The sequence below is a fragment of the Canis aureus genome, chromosome 13, assembly GCF_053574225.1.
Source record: "Canis aureus isolate CA01 chromosome 13, VMU_Caureus_v.1.0, whole genome shotgun sequence".
NCBI classification, from domain to species: Eukaryota; Metazoa; Chordata; class Mammalia; order Carnivora; family Canidae; genus Canis; species Canis aureus.
This window is the reverse complement of record NC_135623.1, coordinates 18562372-18584626: the sequence shown is the minus strand read 5'-3', so window position 1 is coordinate 18584626 and position 22255 is coordinate 18562372. Positions and strand designations below refer to the sequence as shown.

At 40.8% G+C, this 22255-nt stretch overlaps 1 protein-coding gene across 11 annotated transcripts in view; it reads right to left on the bottom strand.

Annotated features, from left to right (window-relative positions):
- LOC144281984 (BEN domain-containing protein 5) overlaps positions 1 to 22255 on the bottom strand; it is a 1369676-nt gene that overhangs the window by 446713 nt on the left and 900708 nt on the right. The window lies entirely within an intron of this gene.

Below are 22255 nucleotides of genomic sequence, written 5' to 3'. Positions count from 1 at the left end.
TTAGTCTAAGAAATTTCACAGCTGTGGAAGCGGCCTTTTAGAGAGTCCAACTGGTCCAACACTCTCTCTGGCAGATGCGGGGGCAGAGGCCAGAGAGCAGAGGCAGAGGCAGAGGTGAAGGCAGAGGTAGAGGCGAAGACAGAGGCAGAGAGAGGGTTCTGGTATCCACTGTCTCTTGACACAGATTCTGCAAATCCTTTGGATTTTGACAATGCCTCCAGGGCAAAGTCTAAATGTATGGACATGTCCTTCAAGGTTCTTCTGTGCTGATCCTAACAAAACTTTTCACTCTTGTGTTGCCTATTCCCCACCTGTCTTTTAGCCACAGTGTACATTCACTCACAGTTCCCGGAACAACCCATGGACTTTCACACACACCTCTATACCTTTGCTTGTGTCACTTCTACTGCCTAAAATGACATTTCCTTCTGGGATATGTAAGTACTCAGAATAATATTACTGCCTCAAGAACCTGCATGTCTTTCTGAAGTCCAATACTCAAGTCACAATCACTTATTTATACCAGAAACACTAGGATATATGACTTATTTATGATGCTAAAGACACTTTTTATGAAATAACAAATCAAATTTTATTTATTACATACAACTTGTATACATATATATTAATTAAGGTATTAATAGACGGTGCTGTATTTACTACAGAAATTCTCAGATTAGTTCTTAGTGTTGGATAGATTTCACATGCATAATTAGGTCAGGTACATACATGTAATTCCAGCATTTATATAATCCATATTCTATAGAATTTATATAATATAATTTATTTATATAATCTGTATTCTATAGTATTATCAGGGGAAAAGATCACATGCAACTGAGGGGACTTTGTCTTAATATAAAAAGTTAAAATAATACAAATTTTCAAACATAATTTGAGCCCAAATCATGAGGCTTATTCATTTGGCTGCTTCACTGGCTCTCCATTTAAACCTAAATTTCAAAATCCTAAGCCTATAACATTAGACCTCTCCTATACTGGCTGTCGTGTACTTTTTCCCTCTCCATTACTCCCACTCTGATGAGCCATGCACCCTATAGGCTCACTATGACTCTATACATGCTCTTCTTCCTCCACTCTTCACCTGGCTAAAATCAACTTATCCTTCAAACTTTAGTTCCAGTTTCACCTCATCTAGCTTGGTGTGGTGCTCCTTTGGCCTCCTACAAGTCCTGGGCTTCTCTCTGCTGCAGCACAATTCATACTATGTGATCACTGTTTATATTCCAGTCATTCTTATTAAACTAAAGACCTTGAGAGCAGAGATCCAATTGGTCAATCTACAGATATTTGTTAAATGTTTACTAAGGAAGCTGGGCATTATTCTAAGTGCTGGGGATATAGCAATGAACAATGACTCTCCTCTCAAGGAGTTTACATTGCAGCAAGAGAAAACTGTCCTAAGTGAATAAACAAAAATTAAATGAGATTTTTTTTCAGCTACTGATATAGGCCATGAAGAAAATTAAATGATATCACTTAATAGTGACTAGATAGTACCTTTTAACTAGAATGATCAGGAAAATTCTCCCTGCAGAGATGACCTTGGCTAATACCTGAATGATGAAAATTCCCCTGATGGAAAAGGTCCAAGTCTTGGAGAAAGGAATGAACTTACTGTATTTGTATAAGGAAGTCACAGTAAGTAGATTTTAATAACTGAGTGAAGAAAAAGGTAGGAGAAATAGGCAGCGGCTAGGTCCCACAGGGCCTTATTGATCATAATAAAACCTTAGACATTATTCTAGGAATGGAAGCCATTGAAAGGTATTAGGCAGGGAATGACATGATCTGGCTGCTGTGTGGAGAGTGGACTCTTCAGGGCAAGAAAAAGGGAGATCAGTCAGAGGCTGTTTCAGTAGCCCAAGAAAGATGTGTTAGTGACTTGGTCTAGGGTTATGGCAGAGGAAATGGAGGAAAGTGATTGGATTAGGATATTTAGTAGAGAGAGAGCTGGCAAGACTCACTAATAGACTGGGTATAAGATGTGAAAGGAAGACAAATTAATGATGGCCCTCAAGTTTTTACCTGAGGACATATACTATGATGGAAAAGACTTGAATGTATTCATTTTGACTTACCTATTAGACATCTGGATGGAGATATAGTGTAGGCAGTTTGATTATACTAGTCTAGAGTTTAGGAGAAGTTAAAACTGAAAATGTAGACATGTAATTCATTAACGTATAAATGACATATATACATTGGGAACAGACTGGATTATCTGGAAAACCAGTATAGCTGGAGAAGAGAAAAGAAGAAAAGTAGGCAGAGAGGCAATAGTACTTCAATCTTTAACTATAGTAGAGAAGGAGCCATCAAAGAATTCTGAGAAAGAATGGCCACTGGAGGGGATAATTAAGAAGAGAAGGAGGAGGAGGACTGAGGGAATGTATTGTCTTGAAATCCTAGAGAAGAAAGTATTTTAAGAATAAGAAAAGAGCTACTGGTGTGAAATGCTGCTGGGAGGTCTAGGAACATGAAGACAGAGAAACAACCATGGGGACTGGCAGCATGCTGCTCTAGGATGATCTTAATAAAGGTCATTTCAGAGGACCATTGGGGATAGAAGCTCAACCTGAATGGGTTAAGAAGACTGATGCATAGTGAGGGCCTGGGAAAAGTGAGTATAGATAATTCTTTGGAGAAGGTTTGCTATGCAGTGGAGTACAGAAATGGGATGTAGTCAGAAGGAACTATGAGGTCTAGGGGGGAGTGCTTGAACATACTCTTTCTCTCTCTCTCCCTCCTTATCTAAAGACAGAAAATATTATGGCCTATTTGTTTGAATACAGGAAAATCCAGAATGTGATAAATTTAAGATATAGATAAAAAAGGAATAATTCTAGGGATCAGATATGATCTAGAATATAGGAGGTTAACTTTAGACAAGAGCAAGGTATGTTTCCATTCAATGTATGGATCACATTCAAGTAAGTTGGTGAATTTTGATACCTCATCATATGGCTACTGTTTTCTCCATTAGGAATGAAATGAAGTCACCAGCTAAGATGACCTACTTGACTCCATCACGTAGTGTTTAGAACAGTGGCTAGCATATAAAAAGGACTGTTTGCTGAGTGAGCCAGTAACCATACAGAACTGCACATGATCTGTCCCCATAAATTGATAAATCTTCATATATATATATATTATACATATAATGTACATACATATACAAAAACATACAAAAAACAAAAAACTGTGTATTTTTTTTATTGGAGTTCGATTTGTCAACATATAGCATGACACTCAGTGCTCATCCCATCAAGTGCACTTGATAAATCTTTGAAATCTTAATTCGAGAGGAAGAGTTTTCAGTCTTAAATAGGTCTTGGGTCTGCCACTTGCCAGCTGTAAGACTCTGACCAAAATACTTAAAACTCTTTGAGCCTGAGGTTTCTCCTTCATAAACTGAGGATGAAATGCCCATTTCACAGGCATATTATAAAAATCAATCAGACACTACACATATAGCACTTGGCACATAGCAACGCATAATAAATAAATATTGCTGCCAATGATGGATATTGCCATAATTGCTGCTACTCCAACTAATACTGGTCACTACCGCAATCTTCCATTTGTTTCCTCAGATTGCAAATGAATGTAAAGTAAAAGACTCTGACTTAAGAACCCTTCATAGTAAGATTCTGTTTGAAATGGTAGTTTGGGTGCTTTGGGCAATTCAAAGAGAGAAAAAATCCTTTAGTTTGGGTAATCAGAGAACACTTAACGACAACAATCTGAAGATTGAAGCCAAACTATTTCATGTTCATCTGCATTTTAAAAAGTGTAATTGTTTTAGTGATTTCTTCCTACCTTCACAAGACTGTGGGGCATTTTTCTCCCAATTTCATAAATGAAGAAATAGGTATTTAGAGAAGTTAAAAGACTAGTTCAAGAGCTCAGTTAATAAGAACTCGGCTGGGATATCTGCATTCAAATGCTCTGTGCTCTATACTGCTTTCATTTTCTGAAATGTGCCTTAGGAAGAGCCAAAGAGAATGAAACTGGCAACAGAAATGAGGGGCTTATCCAAGCTACAGCGTGCCCACCTGACCTCACATGGTATAGTGGGGGCTGGTGGATGTTTCCCTGAACTCTTCCCTGCCACTTCTTGGACATATGGTTAGACCACCTTTCCTATGAACATTCTTACTGCAGTGTGATAAAGTTCTGATCAGTGGAATACAAATGAAAGCTATGCGTGCCACACTGAGCCTAGGCCTCAAGGCAGTGGGCTTTATCTCTCTTTCCACTAGCTGGAACCTGAGGGGGCCTGACTTGACTCTGCAGGTGACAGCAATGCCCAAGATGAAGGTGAATTAGGGCATTGGAAGCTACATCGGTTCCTAAATAACTGTGGGGAGTAGAGCTGGCTGCCAAACTAGACTGCTTAATTCAGAACCAATTTGTGAAAAATGAATAAACATCATTCCTTAAGTCACTGTACTACTATTAGGTTTCTTTGTTACAGCAGCCTGTATTCCCCGTTACTAAAATATAGAAGCACACACTAGAGAAGACAAGTGAGCAGAAGAGAAGGCTCGGGGGCAACATGCAGCTGCCTGAAGATCTTTCCATGGGTCTTCTGAAGCAGAGTGGGGCAGATAATCCCGACATCGCTCCAGAAGCAGAACCAAGACAGGCACACGACTAGGACCTAGAGACAGAGTTCACTTTCACAGAAAGAAGAGTTTTCTTTCAGAGTTGTTCTATCATAGAGACAGATGTCTTTAAAGGTAATGAGTTCCTCATCAGTTCAGGTATGTGAGCAAGGACTGGAAGACTTACTGATGAAAATGCCATAGCCAGAGCTCAAGCTTTGCTGTGAGGTTGAACTAGATGACCTTTAAGGTCTCTTTCCATCCCTGACAGTCTAGACTACATAGGAAAACAAATCTCATCCAATTAAGGGCCTCAGAAAAGCAAGCAATGACTCACTGATATAGAAGCTGGCTGTGCCTGGAGTTCAATTGCCCTAATAATCATCATCATCACAGAAGTTCTATTGGCTTTTTTCCCCCTTTGATTAAAGTCCTCAGAAATACCTTCAGGCTCCCTTCCAAACAAATGGCCCATTACAGAAACTCAATTTTAATCTGATCTCTCCTTCGGTAATTACATTCTTGGTCAGGGGAACAGGACATTCACTTAATGAAGGGGATGCAGCTCAAAGGGTAAGCACTGCAAACGTCCAGAAGTGAAAAGAATGCATTTGGCATGACGTGCCTCCATCAAAGCATGTTAGAAAAATGCCGTGCAGTGTAGAAAAAGCTCTGGCTTGAAAGGCAGGAAGCCTGAGTCCTATCTTGCCCTTGACCCTAACTCGCTTTCTCTTCCTCACTAGGTCTCTGCACCCCATCCCACCCCCACTTAATCCATACCCCACAGAGTAGCCTGAAAGACTACAAAAATCCAACTGTGATCAAGATTCTATGCTTTAAATCTTTCCCTGAATCCCCACTGATCTATAAGACCCTCAATCCCCTTGATCTGGACCCTACCATGCCTCTTTTCAGCATCAGCAAAGCCCATTCTTTTTGAGCCATGCTTGGCTTCTTTCAGTTCCTAGAAACAGACTTTTTCTCTAGTTCGTACATAGTATTATTCTCTGTCAGGAACACTTCTCTGCCTTCCTGTTTCTTTAGTTACCTTCATTTCACCCTTTGGATCTCAGCTTCTTTTCTATTTTACTTAAAAATCCTTTACACATCACTTACCATGTGCCAAATACTAAGTGCCTTATAAATATTAACTAATTCCATACTCCTCAGAGCATACTCCTAGGTACTAACTATTTTTATTCCTATTTTACACATGAGGACACTAAGATCCAGGAAAGTTATGTAACTTGCCCAAGGTCACACAGCTAGTAAGTGGCAGGATTCCAACCCAGGCAGTCTGGCTGGAGTCCAGGCTATTAACCACTATACCATGTTGAAGTATCGCTTTCCCAAAGAGATCTCTCTGACCAGGTGATCTCCCTTCTATACATAATCTATTTGTGCACATGTCACTCCATTGTGTGTTATGCCATCTTCCCTGCTAGACTGAGATTCATAGGAAGACAGGAATCAAATCTTTCATATTCATTATTGTACCTCCACGCCCCAAAATACAGTGGAAACTCAGTAAATGGCTTTTTATTGAATTAATAAATATGTGATTTTTCAGTTTTCAAATATGCAAAAGTTCTATTGCTTTGAGTAAGATAAATCCTGAATTAAGATGCTGCTCTTGTATATACTATCATAGTGCAAGTCATTTAAATTATTTGAAACTTTAGCTGTTCCCTTTGTAAAATAATTGGATTGGATTAGATAGCTTTTAATACTTTTTTTAGCTCTAAAATGTTTCAGGTGCTTATAACCAACCAATACATATTTGGGGAGATTATGGAAAATTTTAGCTATATGTGCCTCGTATAATGTTGCCTATTTCTGTCCTGGCATAAAATATTTACTGTATATACCATTAAGAACAGAAAACAATTTTGAAGCTTGGAAGCACAATTAGTTTTTCAGGGAAATTTAGGAGTAACGGAAGGCAGGCATAGAAGTGAAAAGAACACAAGACTGGGAGGTAAAAGCTCAGAGTTGAGTGTGTGAGGCTCTGTCCCATACTAACTGTATCATCTAGAATGAGTCAGTTGATTGATAAACTCAGCTTCTAAATTGGAGTATGTGTATTCCTCATGGATTTTACTTTCTCTTTCAAGTATTATGCTTCACTTTCAGGAGCTAGCAAATCTGCTTTCTTCAGGGAAGCTTCAGTGGCCTCTAGTTCTTAGTCTTTTCTCCTCTTCTTTCCCATCCACCCTCAGAGAGTCCAAAGAGGAGCCAAAGAGTCAGAAGTTACAATGTGAACAATCAAACATGGCAGCTCAATTTGAAACCGTCACTTAACAAGCAGTTATTTAGCCCTCATTATGGGTCAGATTCCAAGGAAAAATTCAGGCAAAACCCCTTAATTTTGATCTTCTTAATTTTGATCTTCCCATAAGATGGGAAGATATGAATACAACTGCAGGAGGATATAAATACTCAGGGATTGGGCAGGATGATTCTAACCTCCTATTTGACCTGGTTCTTCAGTAGAAAGGTCTTCTCAGTGGCCATCTTTGTGGTGAGTTGTGCTTCCCATTATGGTAGGTGACATCACAATCTACCCAGGCCCCCAAATCAGAAACCAGTTCTCCTTGACTCCAACCTTAATCCTCTTTCCACACCCATTGATTACCAAGCCCTGTCAATTCTAACTTCTAAATATCTCTTTTAAACAACTCAACTCTCATTGTTGGGATAATTCCTCATCTCTAGCCAAAATCACTGTAACCAATCTCCTCATTTATTTTCCCATACCTGTCTTCTCTTGCCAGAGAGAAGCTCTTAATTTGTTTGACCAAATCACTCCCTTGCTTAAATGCCATCAATGATTCTCCATTTCCCTCAGTATAAATCCAAACCTCTGATGTTTTGTGTATAAGAATCCCCTCTATGTATATGGCTTCCAACAGATCTGGTTGGAAGTTTGGCTCTATAGTATGCTACTACTGAAACCTGGGGCAAATAATCTAGCTTCTTTAATTCTGTTGCTTCATCTATAAATTGGGATAAGCACTTCTACCTTATAGGGTTAAAGTAAAGATTACAATAAATATTGTGTTCAAGGTGCTTAGTATAATGCTTGGAATGCAGCTGGAGCATAATCAGTGGTTTCGTTTGTTTGTTTGTTTGTTAACAAGGAACTCAAGACATGTAGAACAGAGCAAGGGAATGACAGATATGGTGACAATCATGGAAAAGATCAGGAAAAGTGGATGTGTAAATAGCATTCTATGCAAGTTCAGAGGCAGAAGCTATAAACAACACTGATGGAGAAGTAAGAAGAACCTGGAGGAGGTAGTATCTGATCTCAGTCTTGAATAGTCACCTGAGTGATTACATTGGGTAGAGCTCGTTGGCCTATTTTAACAGTTGGTTTTCTCTGTTCCTTTCTGGGGCCGTGTTCACTGAAAGTTGAAATAATTAACATAGAGTTTCTGTTCTCTATGGGTAGAACAAAACTTGTTCTACCCATAAAACTAAGGGCTTATTTTCCAATATAATTGATCCCTTAACCTTCAAAGACTCAAACATTCTCTCTACCTTCAAAACAATAGAAAATTAAAAGAACAATTTCTCTTTACTTTCTAAATCTTGGCAACCTAAAATAGGACACTGAAAGAGAGAACATTAAGGTCTCATTGGTTTCAATTCTTAGCAATGTAATGTGTAATTTTTCTCATTGGAATTTCAAGAACTCTTATTATTTAATCTGTTATTTATTCTGTTAAAGTACAGTCTTCCTTAAGAGCAAAGGGATTAATGTTTCAAATTCCAGCACGTTGACCTTTATTCTACATTAAAATGCTTATTTAAAACCACTCTGCCAGGGTTCCCATAAGCCATTTGGTATTGAACAGTGAAGGAAATAAAAAGTTTAACTCCCACTCCAGCCAGAAAGCAGGATTTTAGAAATAAAAATAGGCTTTTGTATTGCACATGCATAGGTACATGGAAGATGCTTTGAGTTTGTGCACAGACCAGGTGAGCAAAGGCTTGGTTGGATTAGGACCTGCCTTCTGTGTTCACCCTTGGCCCAGGTCCAGCATGGACTGAAGTAAGGTCACTTCCTTACTTCCATATCATAAAGGTCACTTCCTTACTTCCATATCATAAAGGCACATCCTTTGTCTTACAACATGGGAGAAGGGGAATAAAAAAAACCCACAATGAATGAACTGATGAAGAGTTAAAAATAAATTTGAAGATTTAATATGAAGAGAATTAGAAAAAGAAAAGAGGAGAATGCATATTTATTGACTACCTACTATGTATTAAGTGCTGCACTAGGAGCTTTTTATGTGGTTTTATCTGCAAACCACTCTTTGCCTCAGGTAGAGGTGACACTCTCTCCCTGTACTCCAACAGAACCATACCAGTGACTCTTTCACAGCATGGCCCTTCTCATCTGTCATCATAGTTACTCATGTGTGAGTCTTGCCTCCCACACTAGACTAGAGGCTTTCTTTAAAGGCAGATATAATTGATATCTTAACCATTTCTCTTTCTCCTGAGAGGCAGGATCATATTTAGTGCCTAGTACTATTGTTATATTCTGTTGAAATAATCATTGGGAGTCACCTCAGTCCTGTGTGTTCAAAATATGTCCATCACTCCCACTAGTAATACAGCCAAAACAAGATCCATCACCTGCTTACCTACAAAACTCTGGGAGCCAGATGTGGGCAGACATCCATCTCCCTAGCTTCCCCAAGGGACTTTGTCTTTTCATTGCATTTGATGAAATTCCAAAGTATCTGAATAGTCTAATGAGTCCCTTTTGCATCATTTAAATTGTGTGCTAATTGGCCCCAACTCAGGAGACTAACATCTCATTTCCACAGTGTCTCAGGGGCTGGCCTCCATTCAGTCTACCTTCCTCACTCACCACGGCACCCATACCCTTATGTGGGACCCTTCATATGAAATGAACCTTTCTTGGCAAAACGCTTATTGTCCTGTGTCTCGGATTTTTGTTTTCACTTTCAATATAAGTTGAACAAATCTAAATGGCAGGAAGCTCCTGGTGCTAGGTATATGACATCCAAGAAATGGAGTCAGAGAGCAGATAATCAAGAGACAAAGTCCTGACTGAGGGGGCCCTGTGGTACAATAGGTATAATGGGCATGTGAGAGGGAAATTATGCTGGAGAGAGCACCAGACTTAGTGGACTGAATGAAATGAAATAGTCTCTAATGTGTCATCCCACACACTTACTGGAAACATCTCACCTCAGACCCAAACTGGGCACCAGGGTATAGTGATGAATCGGAGCCAGCCCTTGCCCACAATTAGTTCACAATCTAGTAGGGAGGAAGTGTAGCAAGGATGACACTGGGCATAAAGTGCTAGATTACAGGGAAACACAGAGTACTGAGAGGGAACAAAGAGGAAGTAGAGCCTAATGCTGCCTGAACAGTTGGCAAAGGTTTCAAGTAGGGCGGATACTTGATCTGAATCTTTAAGCATGAGTAGAAATTCTTAGAAAAGGGGAGATGGACCATTTGTACAAAAACCTGCAATATACAAATGGAGTTTATGTTGTTCTATAAGTACAATAAGCACTTTGGGATAGATGGAGGATAGCATGCCTGGTGGGACCAGGGAAGACTGAAGGGAAGACTAGTGGGAAGAGAAGACTGGAAAGAATGTGGGGCAAGGTGCTTAATGAACACTGCTTTTCACCTTGCGGTGTCAATGAACTATTATGGTATTATTAGGAGACATGGGAACAGGCATGGGCAGAGCCAAGACTTGAACCCAGGTCAAGACTTGGGGAGACACACAAGCAGAGAAAGACAAGAAAGGGGAAGATATAGACCAAAAGGCACATGTGTGAGAAGATTGTGCTATGAGGCAGAAAATAAGCATCTGCTAAGAGTCTTCTATACGCCATGCACTGTGCTAGGTGCTTAACATGAGTGCGTAGTTCTCATAAAGTTGGAAGAAAAATATGGAGCATTCCAATTTACTCATGATGGATAATCCAAACCCACAGCTCTAGAAAATAGGCCTGTTCCCAGAGGAACTATCCCACAAAACTATTGTAGTTACTGGTGTCATTGAGGAAGTGCTGTGTTGCCACAGGCAGGAACTATTCCTGACCCAAGTCTCAAATTCCACTGTTCTATCAGCTCTTTCAGCTCAAGCATCTGTATCTAGTTCCAGTGCATCCCTCTGGAATGAAGCATCTAGGAGCCCCTTTAATCGAGTTGGAGAAAATGAATATGACAACAAAGAAAACAAAAAAGATGAATATTTGAAGATGAAATGCTTGTGATGATATGACTTGCTTGTGGTATCTTGGGGGTGTCCAGGAAACCTCCACAGAATGTCACTGCAGCAAGCTCAGTCTCTTCTTTACTCATCCTGGGTTCATTACGGTAAGCTTAGCAACACTGAGCAATGTCCAGGAATTCTAATGAGGAGCAGAGGCAGAAGCTTCTCTAAAGGGCACCGAGAGTCTTGGTGATCCTGCAAATAATGGTAGAACAGACACATTTTGGGGAGCCCTTTATTTTACAAAGTTGAAAGGGAGGCAGCTTCACAACACCAAGGGAACCCTCCAGTTTAGAAAGGTTATAGGCTCCATCTCTCCCACAGAAGAAGATGCTTTCCTGTGTTTCCTCACTTCGCCATGCATACCATCCACCCACTTGTGCCTATCCCCACCCCTTCTGTATTCCACTTGCTGCTCCCCAACTCCAGGCCCTCTGGAAAGTTCTTTCCCCTTCTACCTACTAAGGCATATATGAATTGTTTACCTTGGAAGGCAGCACAGAACACTAAGCAGGGAGCTAGGGTAGTCAATCTTGCCATTTTTTCTGAGCTTTAATGTCCCAGTTTGGAAGAATATGGCCTCTAGGTCCCTTACAACTCAAAAAATCAATTATTCTATCACTGTTTGGGATCTAATTTAAACCCTACATTCCAGCAAGCCATCTCTGATTACCTCAACTCTGATCTTGTCTTCTCTATATTGTCCTCATTTTTAGGCCTACAGATTTAGACAATATTAAAGATGTTAAAAGCCTTGTCTCAAATGTAATAAAAGATGCTGGAGGAAGTGGTACTCTGTGCTATCCCATCCTTCCTTCCTATTCTCATGTGCCCAGCCAGGGCTGAATTGACCTACATAAATCTTTTAAATAGAGAGGGGGACAACTAAGGATGACAACTAAGGATGCTCTCTTTCTGAGAGACCGACTGATATGGCTTCCTGAACCCTAGATCAGTGGTCTTCTGAGCAGACTGGTGGAGAGGGCATTGCAGGCAGAAGGAACAGCACGAAGTACAAGATAAATGTTTTGGACCAAGAGGTAATACATATAATATTATGGTTAAGAGTACAGGCTTTGGGGACACCTGGGTGGCTCAGTGGTTGAGAGTCTGCCTTTGGCTCAGGGCGTGATCCTGGAGTCCTGGGATCGAGTCCCACATTGGGTTCACTGCGTGGAGCCTGCTTCTCCTTCTGCCTGTGTCTCTACCTTTCTCTCTGTCTCTCATGAATAAATAAATAAAATCTTTAAAAAATATTTTAAAAAAAGAGTACAGGCTTTGGAACCAAAACTTCTTTGGCTTCCAATCCTAGCTTTCTTGCTTTCATAGCTTAAAACCCCTCATGCCTCAGTTTACCTTTTGATAAAACGTTGGGGCTACTAATAGTCCCTACCTCATAGATGTTAGCAATAAAATAGTGTGTATAAAATAATTGGAAGAGTGTCCAATAAAGGTAAGCCATTATTATATTTGGATCATAAAGTCAGAGGTCAAGGATTAAGAAAATTGAAGCTGAGTGCCCTGGCAGGAGCATAATCATGGAGGACTTTGCATAATCTGTAAAGGCATTTAGTTTTTATCCACCAAGATAAATGGAGAATTGAGAATTGAATGGAAAACTGAAGATCAGATTTGGGTCTAGAAGATCCCTCTAAGGCTTGTAGGAAATAGACTGGAGAGAGGTGACAGTGGAAGCAGAAAGAAAAGTTGCAATATTGTTAAAATAATCCAAGAGGGATGTTTGCCAGCTTGGAATAGAGCTTCACATTTCCTCAGTGCTAGATGCCTCCGAATGTTATCTCCAAAACTGCCCTGCATGGGAGTATGAAAGTTGGGCCAGGTTCTCACAGAGTGACCACTGTATACCTTTCCTTCCAGCAACTTATGTCATGTGCTCTCCCAGGTCAGGCCGGCCGCCTCATGTTTTCTGTTCCTGCACTTTACTCACGAACAAAATGCCCTTCTTAGGCCTTCTGAAGCTGTGGCTGCCCTGCCAGATGACATGCAGCCCCATCCTATAGGAAGCCTCTCCCTGACGGCTGTCGTCCTTCCTTGGAGCTATCTAATCAACATGATCAGTACTTTAGGTGGCCCCCAAACTTATCACCCAAGTCAGGGCACTTCTGAGAGTGAAAAAGAACAGTATTAATCATTACATTGAGTTGACAGACAGTGAGATGGGCATGGTCACTCAACTCCGTGCTGTGGAGACACCATACTTCTCACAATATTTCTGTTTCTACTCTTTCCCTTCAACAGCACAATACTCCAATTTACAAAAAACTTCTATCTCGTTATGTCACTGATTTTAACACTAGCTGTGAGCCTAGGAGGGCAGGAATCATTTCTTTCACCAAAGTGCTTTCCTCGGGTCATCCAATTAGCCGGTGGCTAGGGAAGGACAGAACCTTCTGTTCCACTCTGGGGCCTGCTTTAGCCCTTCACGGTGTTGGGGTTTTATGGGAATTGATTTCATCCCCTCAGGTTGGCAGCAAGAGAAAGGAATTTGTGCCACACATCCCCAGGCCCCCAATCTCTCCTCAGTCTAAAGCTGAGGGAATGGGAGGGGATTAAGAGAACTGAACTGAGTGGCTAACCAAGAGATCATTATGAATAGTTATCTAGATGGTAATATTTCAGGTAATTTTTAATTTCTTCCTTATCCTATTCTATGTTATCATGTAGTAGTTATATAATTTTATAAGATGCTATTTTCATTTATTTTTGCTTTATAAAAAAAAAAAAAAACAACTGAAAGCTCACAGTGAAAGGTCCAATCTCAGTGGAAAAACAAAACAAAACAAAGAATAGGCTTTTGAGCTAGACCTGGGTTGCTCTCTTAATTCCCCTCTATGACCTTGAGCAAGGCATATACGCCTCTGAACCTCAGTTTCTTAATTGGTAGCACAGAAGGACCTCACAGACCCGTTGCAAAGATTCCACAGATTCAACAAGCAGGGACTCCAGGTAAGGGCCTGGCTTGCGGCAGACTCTCAATAACCGTTCGTTCCCCTCACAGGGGTGTTATTGATGTAGCCTCCCAAGGCTGCTGACAAGCCTGGCCACCTCCCCTGCTCGCAGCTCTGGAGCCATCAGGGGATGCTGGTGACAGCTGCGCCCCTCAGCGTGCGGGCGGGGCTGTCCAGAGATTCTGGGCGCCTAATGCGGGGAGGCAGTCCTGTCAGAATCGCTGGGGGTTAGTCATCCTGCCTTCAGGGTTTCTGACAGGATGTTTTGATAAAATAAATCTATTTTAAGTGACTGTAATGAAATACTAACCAGTTTCTGAAGGGCTTTTAAGATGTTTTTTAAGAAGTTTCAGATCAAAGGCCCTGAGAAGGCTGACTTCGTGCATTAAATATTTAGTACTGATTCAGTCACTTGAGAGCTAGGCATTGTGACATTGCACGAGGGAGAAGGCACATTCCAGCTGGGGCCATATTCACATTAAAGACACAGGTGATGGACTCAGCACCAAGGGGCCTATCTTCTGACTCCCACTGGCTGGAAGGCTGGAGGAGGTGACCTCGAAGGCTGCCCACCTAAGGATTCAGGATCTGATAGAATTATTCATGCTCTGTAGGGACTGGGCAAGCAGGTCCCTCCGTAAGCCCCGACAGCAGGGATCTGCCTCCCCAGCTGCCACCACCGGTATCTGTGCCTGTCACTCCGTACACTGCCACTTGGAGTCTGCCAAGTGCCTGATGCCTGCGACATGCTTTGCAGTCCAGCTGGGAAACACCGTCCTCAAGCCTACGCAGGGCTCACAGGGTCCTGGCAGGTGAGGCTCAGTATGAAGAAGACACTTGCAAGAGGCCACATTGCGAGTTAGTGGCACTGCTGGGGCTCGTGTCATGAACTCCCGTATGACAGTTCCAAGGTCTTTCCAATATATTACACTGGCTGTTCAATGACAGTCACCTACAGGCGGACATAAGGGAAGAGGAAGAAGCCTAGAATGGGGGGGTTAAGGTAGTGGTTCTTAATCCATACCAGGTCATAGCCACCTTTGGCAATCTGGTCCTCTACAAGTCCTCTTCCAGAAAAATGCACACTTGTACATACATACTGATGCTGCATTTGGCATTTAATGTTGGGGGAATTCAAGCATCCTTTTAAACCCATCCTTAAACCTCAGGTGGCAAGACTTTGGTTTAGGGTCACAGTAGATCCATTCAGCCCAGCGCTTATAACTTTGAGTTTCGTGGATGACTTTTAGAAGAGTGGTATGACGGACACAGCGGGAGCATCACTTGGCCTTAGACAAATCTGAGTTATATCAGTGGTCAATAGCTATGCAGTATTAGAAATTAGTATTTCTCTGAACCTCAGGTTCCTATTTTTAACATAGGATAACATTACCTTACAGACCCTTGGGAGTTCAAGTGGAATAATGCAGGTAAATCATTTAAAGCCCCTGGCTTGCTTCAGGCCTTCAATGGACGCAAATCCCTATCTTTACGCCACCTCTATCTGCCTCCAGAAAAAACGTAATGGATCCCGCTGTCAGTCACCCACCCTGGCCACCTACCATACAATTAAACTTTAGACTCCAGAAGGGCAAAGACCATGTGTATTATGCTCACAACTGCTACCCCTGAGTACAGTGACTGGCCTGGTAGGTACTTAATACCATAGGGAGTGAATGAATTTGAAGAACAAAAGAATGGACCAGATAGATACACAACAACTTCTATAGAGGAAGCAGGGCAGCAAATTGAGAAATTATCCTGGGGAAACTGCAAATAATGCTTTTAGTCACTGCAGGTCACAGGTGTTTAAGAGCCCCCAGAAAGTAAGGATTTAGGAACTTGGGATTCTGAGAAGACAATGTACAGGGAGCTCTGCCTGCTTAGCTTTACTCATCTTTCATTGTCCTCCACCGATATCATAGGCCTTGTCTTTTCCCACATGGCAAGCTGAGGAGCACACCAGGTAAGTGGAAAATCTACGATGAAGTTACCAGATGGGACAGTGGGAAGAGGCAAAAGTTATTAGCCCCTGCCTGACCCAGCTACAACTCTGATTCTGCAGGTACTGCAGCCTCCACCTGGAAGATTAGCTCTGCTCACTTTCTGGACCAGTCCTGACAAGGCAAGGAGTACAGAAGCAGCTCTAATCTCCCTTACATGTGGGATCTTGCTGCTATAGGCCGGAATACACACCCGAGGTGCACCCCAGATCCCTACACATCAGTGGAGTTGGAGCTGGCCACACGCACTTCTTGGAATGCAAGGTTGGTCTCAATCTAAACCTGGCAAGCCCCAACTCAGACCCTTAGCTTCTCTTCTCTTAGAGACTAGCACATGCTTCTACCCCAGATAGTGGTGATAGACTGAGGAGAGGAGAAACAATAAGTCATCACCCACCCAACTTCAAATACCAGCTACTTGCTTAGAAGTTCTTCCTGACATGACTGGACCACTTTAGAAACACACGCGAGTTTGCCAAACATATCTGGCTACTGAATATCCTGGCTGAACTTCACATATTCCTCAGGATTCCCTTCTTCCCCAGTGTAGCTCTACAATTTACCAGCTCAAAGAATCCAGACTCCTCTCTCCCTCACCTATAACATTCAATTTAGTCACAGGTGTGAATTTTAACTCTCAGATATTTCTTGAATTTATCAGCTTTTTTTCATCTCTCTTACAGATGTTTTACTTGTGAGAATACTCCTTAATAATGTTATCTGCCTTCCAATCCATCCTTCACACAGCAGCCCAAGTACACTTAATGTTAGGTAAGTTTGACTTGTCACTGTTTTGCGTAAGCTCCTACATTGACAATCCCACCATAACCAGAAAGAAAACAAAACAAAGCCATAGACTCTTCCTTCCATTATAGTTGCTCTGTGTGCTTCCTAGGCCTCTTGATTGTGTACCTTCAAAACTCTACCAAGGACAACTTTACTGGTTCACGGCAGAAAAATGAAAACTGTTAGCTGCCCCAGGTTGGAACAGGCTTCTATGGGAGGTAGTGAACTGCCAATGCTTTAAGAGGTGCCTGGAGAGTCTGGATAGCCACTCACTAGATGTTGTAGAAAAGCTCTGCTCTTGGATGAAAGACTGCTTATATGCCATATGAAGTCAAATTCTGTCCTGAAGAGACTTCTAGGTGTTTCAGAATAGCACATACCTTGGGAACAATAACATGTCCCTCTTCTTATCTCTACTCCCCTGCCACATTGACATTTTTGGAGGCCCTACCTCATGAAAACTACCTCTCCTCTGAGACCAGCCTGACCCACAGTCAGCACAAGTGGGAGGCTGGGCTGACATTTTTTTTCTCTGGTTAATGTAATCAGTGTAGACATTCCAAGTGAATAATTTAGGCCTCCCAAAATAAACCAACTGGAGCCAAGATTGTTAAATGTGGTTGTCTACCTTGATCAAAATAACCAAGTAAATACCAAAACTCACTCCCTTCTCCTGTAGACATCTTTTTAGGCATTCTTTACTAAGTGGTGAGAAAAAGACAAAGTCTTAAGGATAATAAAAACAAACACTTTGCATTTGTGTACTTCTTTAGACTTGCAATATGCTGTTAAATTATAGTTACCAATTGCGAAATGAATCTGTGCCAGGCAATATGGAAACTGCTTTATAAACCTCATCTTTTTAAATAACAGGCTTTTGAGACAAATTGCTTAGGATTAGATGCCAAGTCCCAACTCTACCACTTACTAGCTGTGTGATTTTAAGCAAGTTAATTAATGTTTCTATACTTCAGTTTCCTAATCTGTAAAATGGACAGAGTAACAGGTCTTAAACTTTACATTGCAGGAGCTGAGGTTGCACTGTGTGTGGCACATTTGGTTTACATTACTCCTGACAAATGCCTTGACAATTAAGGGTTATTATTCCAAAGGTTTGGATGAAGAAATAAGCGGAGTAATGTGAAATAATTGGCTTACTTTGGTAATGAATGAGTGGTGAAGCTGAAATTCAAACACTGATCTATATGACTCCAAAACCTTTATACTTTCTTTCCATGTGAGAAGTAGCATATTTATTGTTACTACTGTGGCTATTGTTATTTCTATCATCATTACCAATAGCATTAATAATAATGTCCTCCATAGGCACAGTATTTCCAAGGGTTCAAAGAAAATGTAGATACATTTACAAAAAATTACCAACCCTCAGGCCTATATGTGACTCTATGGAACCTTAGCTACACTCTCCATCTCACTGAACAAGAGCCATCTCTATGGCACTCTCAACAGATGGCCAACTGTGCAAGTTGGATTTCAAGAGTTCTGAGAGGATATACCCCAAAAGGGTCATTCCTGGGTAGAGCAGGGCTGGACAGGGTGGGGGCCCCATTATATGGGAGGCTTCAGTATTGAGGAAGACCTCAGAGATGGAAATATACCTATCATTCTTCCTGAACACATTTAGGCCCTCAGACTACACAGAGGAAGGACTTGGAGGAGGAGGTCTTCCTAGACCTAAAGAAGGGTGGCCCTGAAGGAAGGGCAGCCAAATGAGCTTCACCCACTCAGATATAGTTGCAGAGGAACAGAAGACCAGAGCAAGAACAAACACCAAGGAAATCTGGAGAGTTGTTTCATTTTTGCTTGTACCTTCATCTGCTACCTTCTCCAACTCTGCCTGCAGGTGTAACAGAGAAGCTGAAACAGGAAAGGACATATGGCCTTGTTTTGTGGGGCAAAGATGCAGAGAAGCTGGAAGGACTGAATCAGCCTCCCCAAGTAGGCTAAAGGCAGGAAACCCAGAACAAGGGTAGTGACACAGGCATGGAGAAGATGGAGGCAGGCTAGGCCATGAGGCAAGCCAGGAAGGAGGCAAAATAGAGTCCTACAAGACAATTTCGTCCTGAGGAAGAACCCTGGAAACTCAAGAATATAAAGCCCTCTTCACTGCCATGTGAGCACTTCCAAGATCCTCTTAGGTCCTCACAATAACAAAGAGTAGTCAGTGAAAGGACCTATGCAGAATGACAGCATACAGGTTAAAGACCTGGATACAAATCTTGGTTCCACCACTTACTAGGCTATGTGAGCTGAGCCCTAGTTTCTCCACTTACATAAGGTAATAATAACAGCAACCCTTTATTAGTCCTGAAGATGAAATGATTACATGGGATGAAAACAGAGCCTGACATATGGTATATGGGGAGAAAATGGTAAATAATATGCCCGAAAGCACTCTGACGAAATGCAAACAACATGAGGTTCCAAATCAGGAAACCTAAGTCATACTCCTAGATACTACAGATCTCTTTGTTTCCTTAGCTAGGAAAGGAAGGTGTTAGAAGACACATCTTTCAGGGTCTTTTTAGGTCTAAACTTTCATGACTTCAGCCACTTGTAGCATAGGCATCACAAATGGGAAAAAGAAATGGAAAATCCTAGCCATCTGTCTCCCCTCCCAACTCCTGTAAAATATAGGCAGCTTGGACAAACAATATTAAGATTGGGTAATATTCTGCTGACCTAGTTAGACAAAGTTAAGAAACTCTTAAATATGTATGAATATTATCGAATGAAAAAGAAGAAGCTGATTCGAGTAGCTACAGTGCATATTAATATCTTATTATTAGCCACTTTAATGTAGGAAATATACTGGAAACTGCCTTTTCTATAAAATACAATTTGGAGAAGAGAATACCTCTATTCTCGTCTCAGCAAATAATTATCTTTTAATGCTAAACTATGGTAAATAAATCAGAGAAATCAAATTATATTGGAGGATGAAGTTAAATAATTTAGAAAAAAAAAGGAGTACAGCATTTAATAAATTAATCCAGTAGAAAGCCAGGTAGGATTTTTATGTTCCCTTTTCTGAAATGATATCTCTTTGGGAAGGCAAACAAGGAATTTGAAAATTTTTCAGTTTCTCCTTTTAAGAGAGTTATGAACTAACATATGTACTCAACAAAAATTTCTTGAGAACTTACTCTGAACCCAGCAATCGTACAGCCACAAAGAGGAATACAACCCATGTCATGGCAGGCATCAGTACTTTATTCCTTTTTGTGGAATTTCTGTGAACATACATTTTTAATTCTCTTGAATGTATACCTAGGAGTGGAATTGCTAGGCCATAGGGTAATTCTGTGCTTAACATTTTGAGGAACTCCCAAATGTTTTCCAAGGCAACTGCATTTTATACTCCCACCAGTAATATATGAGGGTCTCAGTTTCTCCACATCCTCCCCAACATTGTTATTGTCCTCCTTCTTTTATTATTAAGAGGCTGAGATATGACACTTCACTATGGTTTTAATTTGCATTTCCCTGAGGCTAATGATGTTAAGTATCCTTTTTTTTAATGTTGAGTATCCTTTTATGTGCGTATTGGTCATTTTTTATCTTCTTTGGAGAAATGTCTACTTAGATCCAGTGCCCATTCTTAAATTGTGGGTTTTTTTTTTTTTTTTGTCTTTTTACTGAATTGTAGGAGCTCTTTATATATTCTTGATACAAGTTTCTTTTCAGATACATAATTTGAAAATATTTTATCTCATTCTATAACTTGTCTTCTAGCTTTCTTGGTGGTATCATTTGCAGTATATAAAAGTTTTTAATTTTGACAAAATCCAATTTGTCTTTTGCTGCTTGTGCTTTTGGTGTCATATCTAAGAAACCACTGACTAACTCAAGATCACAAAGATATACTATACTCCTATGTTTTATAGGAAACATAGGAGTTTAAGAAATTTAGACTAAGAAATTTATAGCGTTACTTCTTACAGATAAATCCACATTTAAAGGTTTTGTTTTGTTTTGTTGCCAATAAAAAAGAGAATAAGGAAGCAGGAAAAGGAGGAATCAGAGGTCAGCAGTGATAGAGAAAAAGAAATGGCAGTAGCAACCTCCTGGGAGAATGATGAACCACAGGGAGGTCCTGGCAGGTAGCACCTGACCTATTTCATCCCTCCTCCACATCTGTTAATAATCCTACAGAGACAAGCAGAGCCCTGGAAGAAGGTTACTGCAACCTCATATGCGTTGCTGGCCAAAGGATTCCCTGGGAAGTTCAACAGCTTATTCTGGGAAGGAGCACAGATTCCAGCCAGGGGACATCAGTCAAGCCCAACCTGGATTTTCCAATTCCAACTGCCATGATGTAGGCTGACTCATAAGTAACCTTCTTCTTTCCAGGCCCTGTGCTTTGTCTCTCTTGTGGCCTGTGAACAACATGCCCCATCATATTATTCCCAAGCCACTACTGGTTGTCACAGTCACTAAAAGTAACATAAAGTGAACTTCTTGAAGGTAAGATTGTACAGTCTAAATCAATTCTGAGGCTAACATCATGTTGCACGTTGCTCTAAAATCTTACATTTTTGAGACCTTGTTTAAGCCAAATAAATACAAGGTCAAAAGTTATAGACAGTGATCTGATGTTTTGTTTTTTTTTTTTAATTTTTTTATTTATTTATGACAGTCACACACACACACAGAAAGAGAGAGAGAGAGAGAGAGAGAGAGAGAGGCAGAGACACAGGCAGAGGGAGAAGCAGGCTCCATGCACCAGGAGCCTGACGTGGGATTCAATCCCGGGTCTCCAGGATCGCACCCTGGGCCAAAGGCAGGCGCCAAACCGCTGCGCCACCCAGGGATCCCAGTGATCTGATGTTTTAGCACAGAAACAATCTCCTTGAATGCTAATAATAGGATTCTAGGAAAATATCCAGTTCATTTATCAAGTCTCCTTGTAACAAGACATTTTTGTTAGAAAATGGATAATAATGATTTGCAGATGATTCTATTTTCTTTTCCCTAAGAGCCTGTAAGAAGTCATGCTTGCCTTTCTCAGTTTCCAACCACTGTCTTTGTGGTACTTCTGCCTTTTAGGAATAGCCAAGAGATAACATCAGAATTAGTTGATAGATGTGTTTTATTCCTCCTTTCACCCTTTTCCCTTTTTGTATAAAAGGTATATAATATTTGAGCTCTATCTTGGAGGACTTAATGGGTGAAAAGAGCTAAAATATTACCTCACCTATACAGTTCTTAGGAGTCTTTTCCATGTTCCTATAGTTCCTTTCCTATCCCCAACCAATAAACTATATCTTTTTTTTTTTCTACACAGGTATTACCACTTATAAGTAGTATACTCTTGAAAAAGTTACTTAACTTCTCTATTTCCTATTCCTATTTGCCTGTTTCCTCATCAGCAAAACTGGGATAATAGTAGTATCTGTTTCATAAAGTTGCTAAAGCTGATTAATGATAGTAAAGTAGCTAGAATAGTACTTGACAAGGAGTAACTACTCTGAATGTTAGCTGGTTTCATTTTTATATGACAAACTGTATACCTTCAGGAGAGCTTAGAGTCTGTTAAGGGAAACAGTATTGCAAATGCATTAT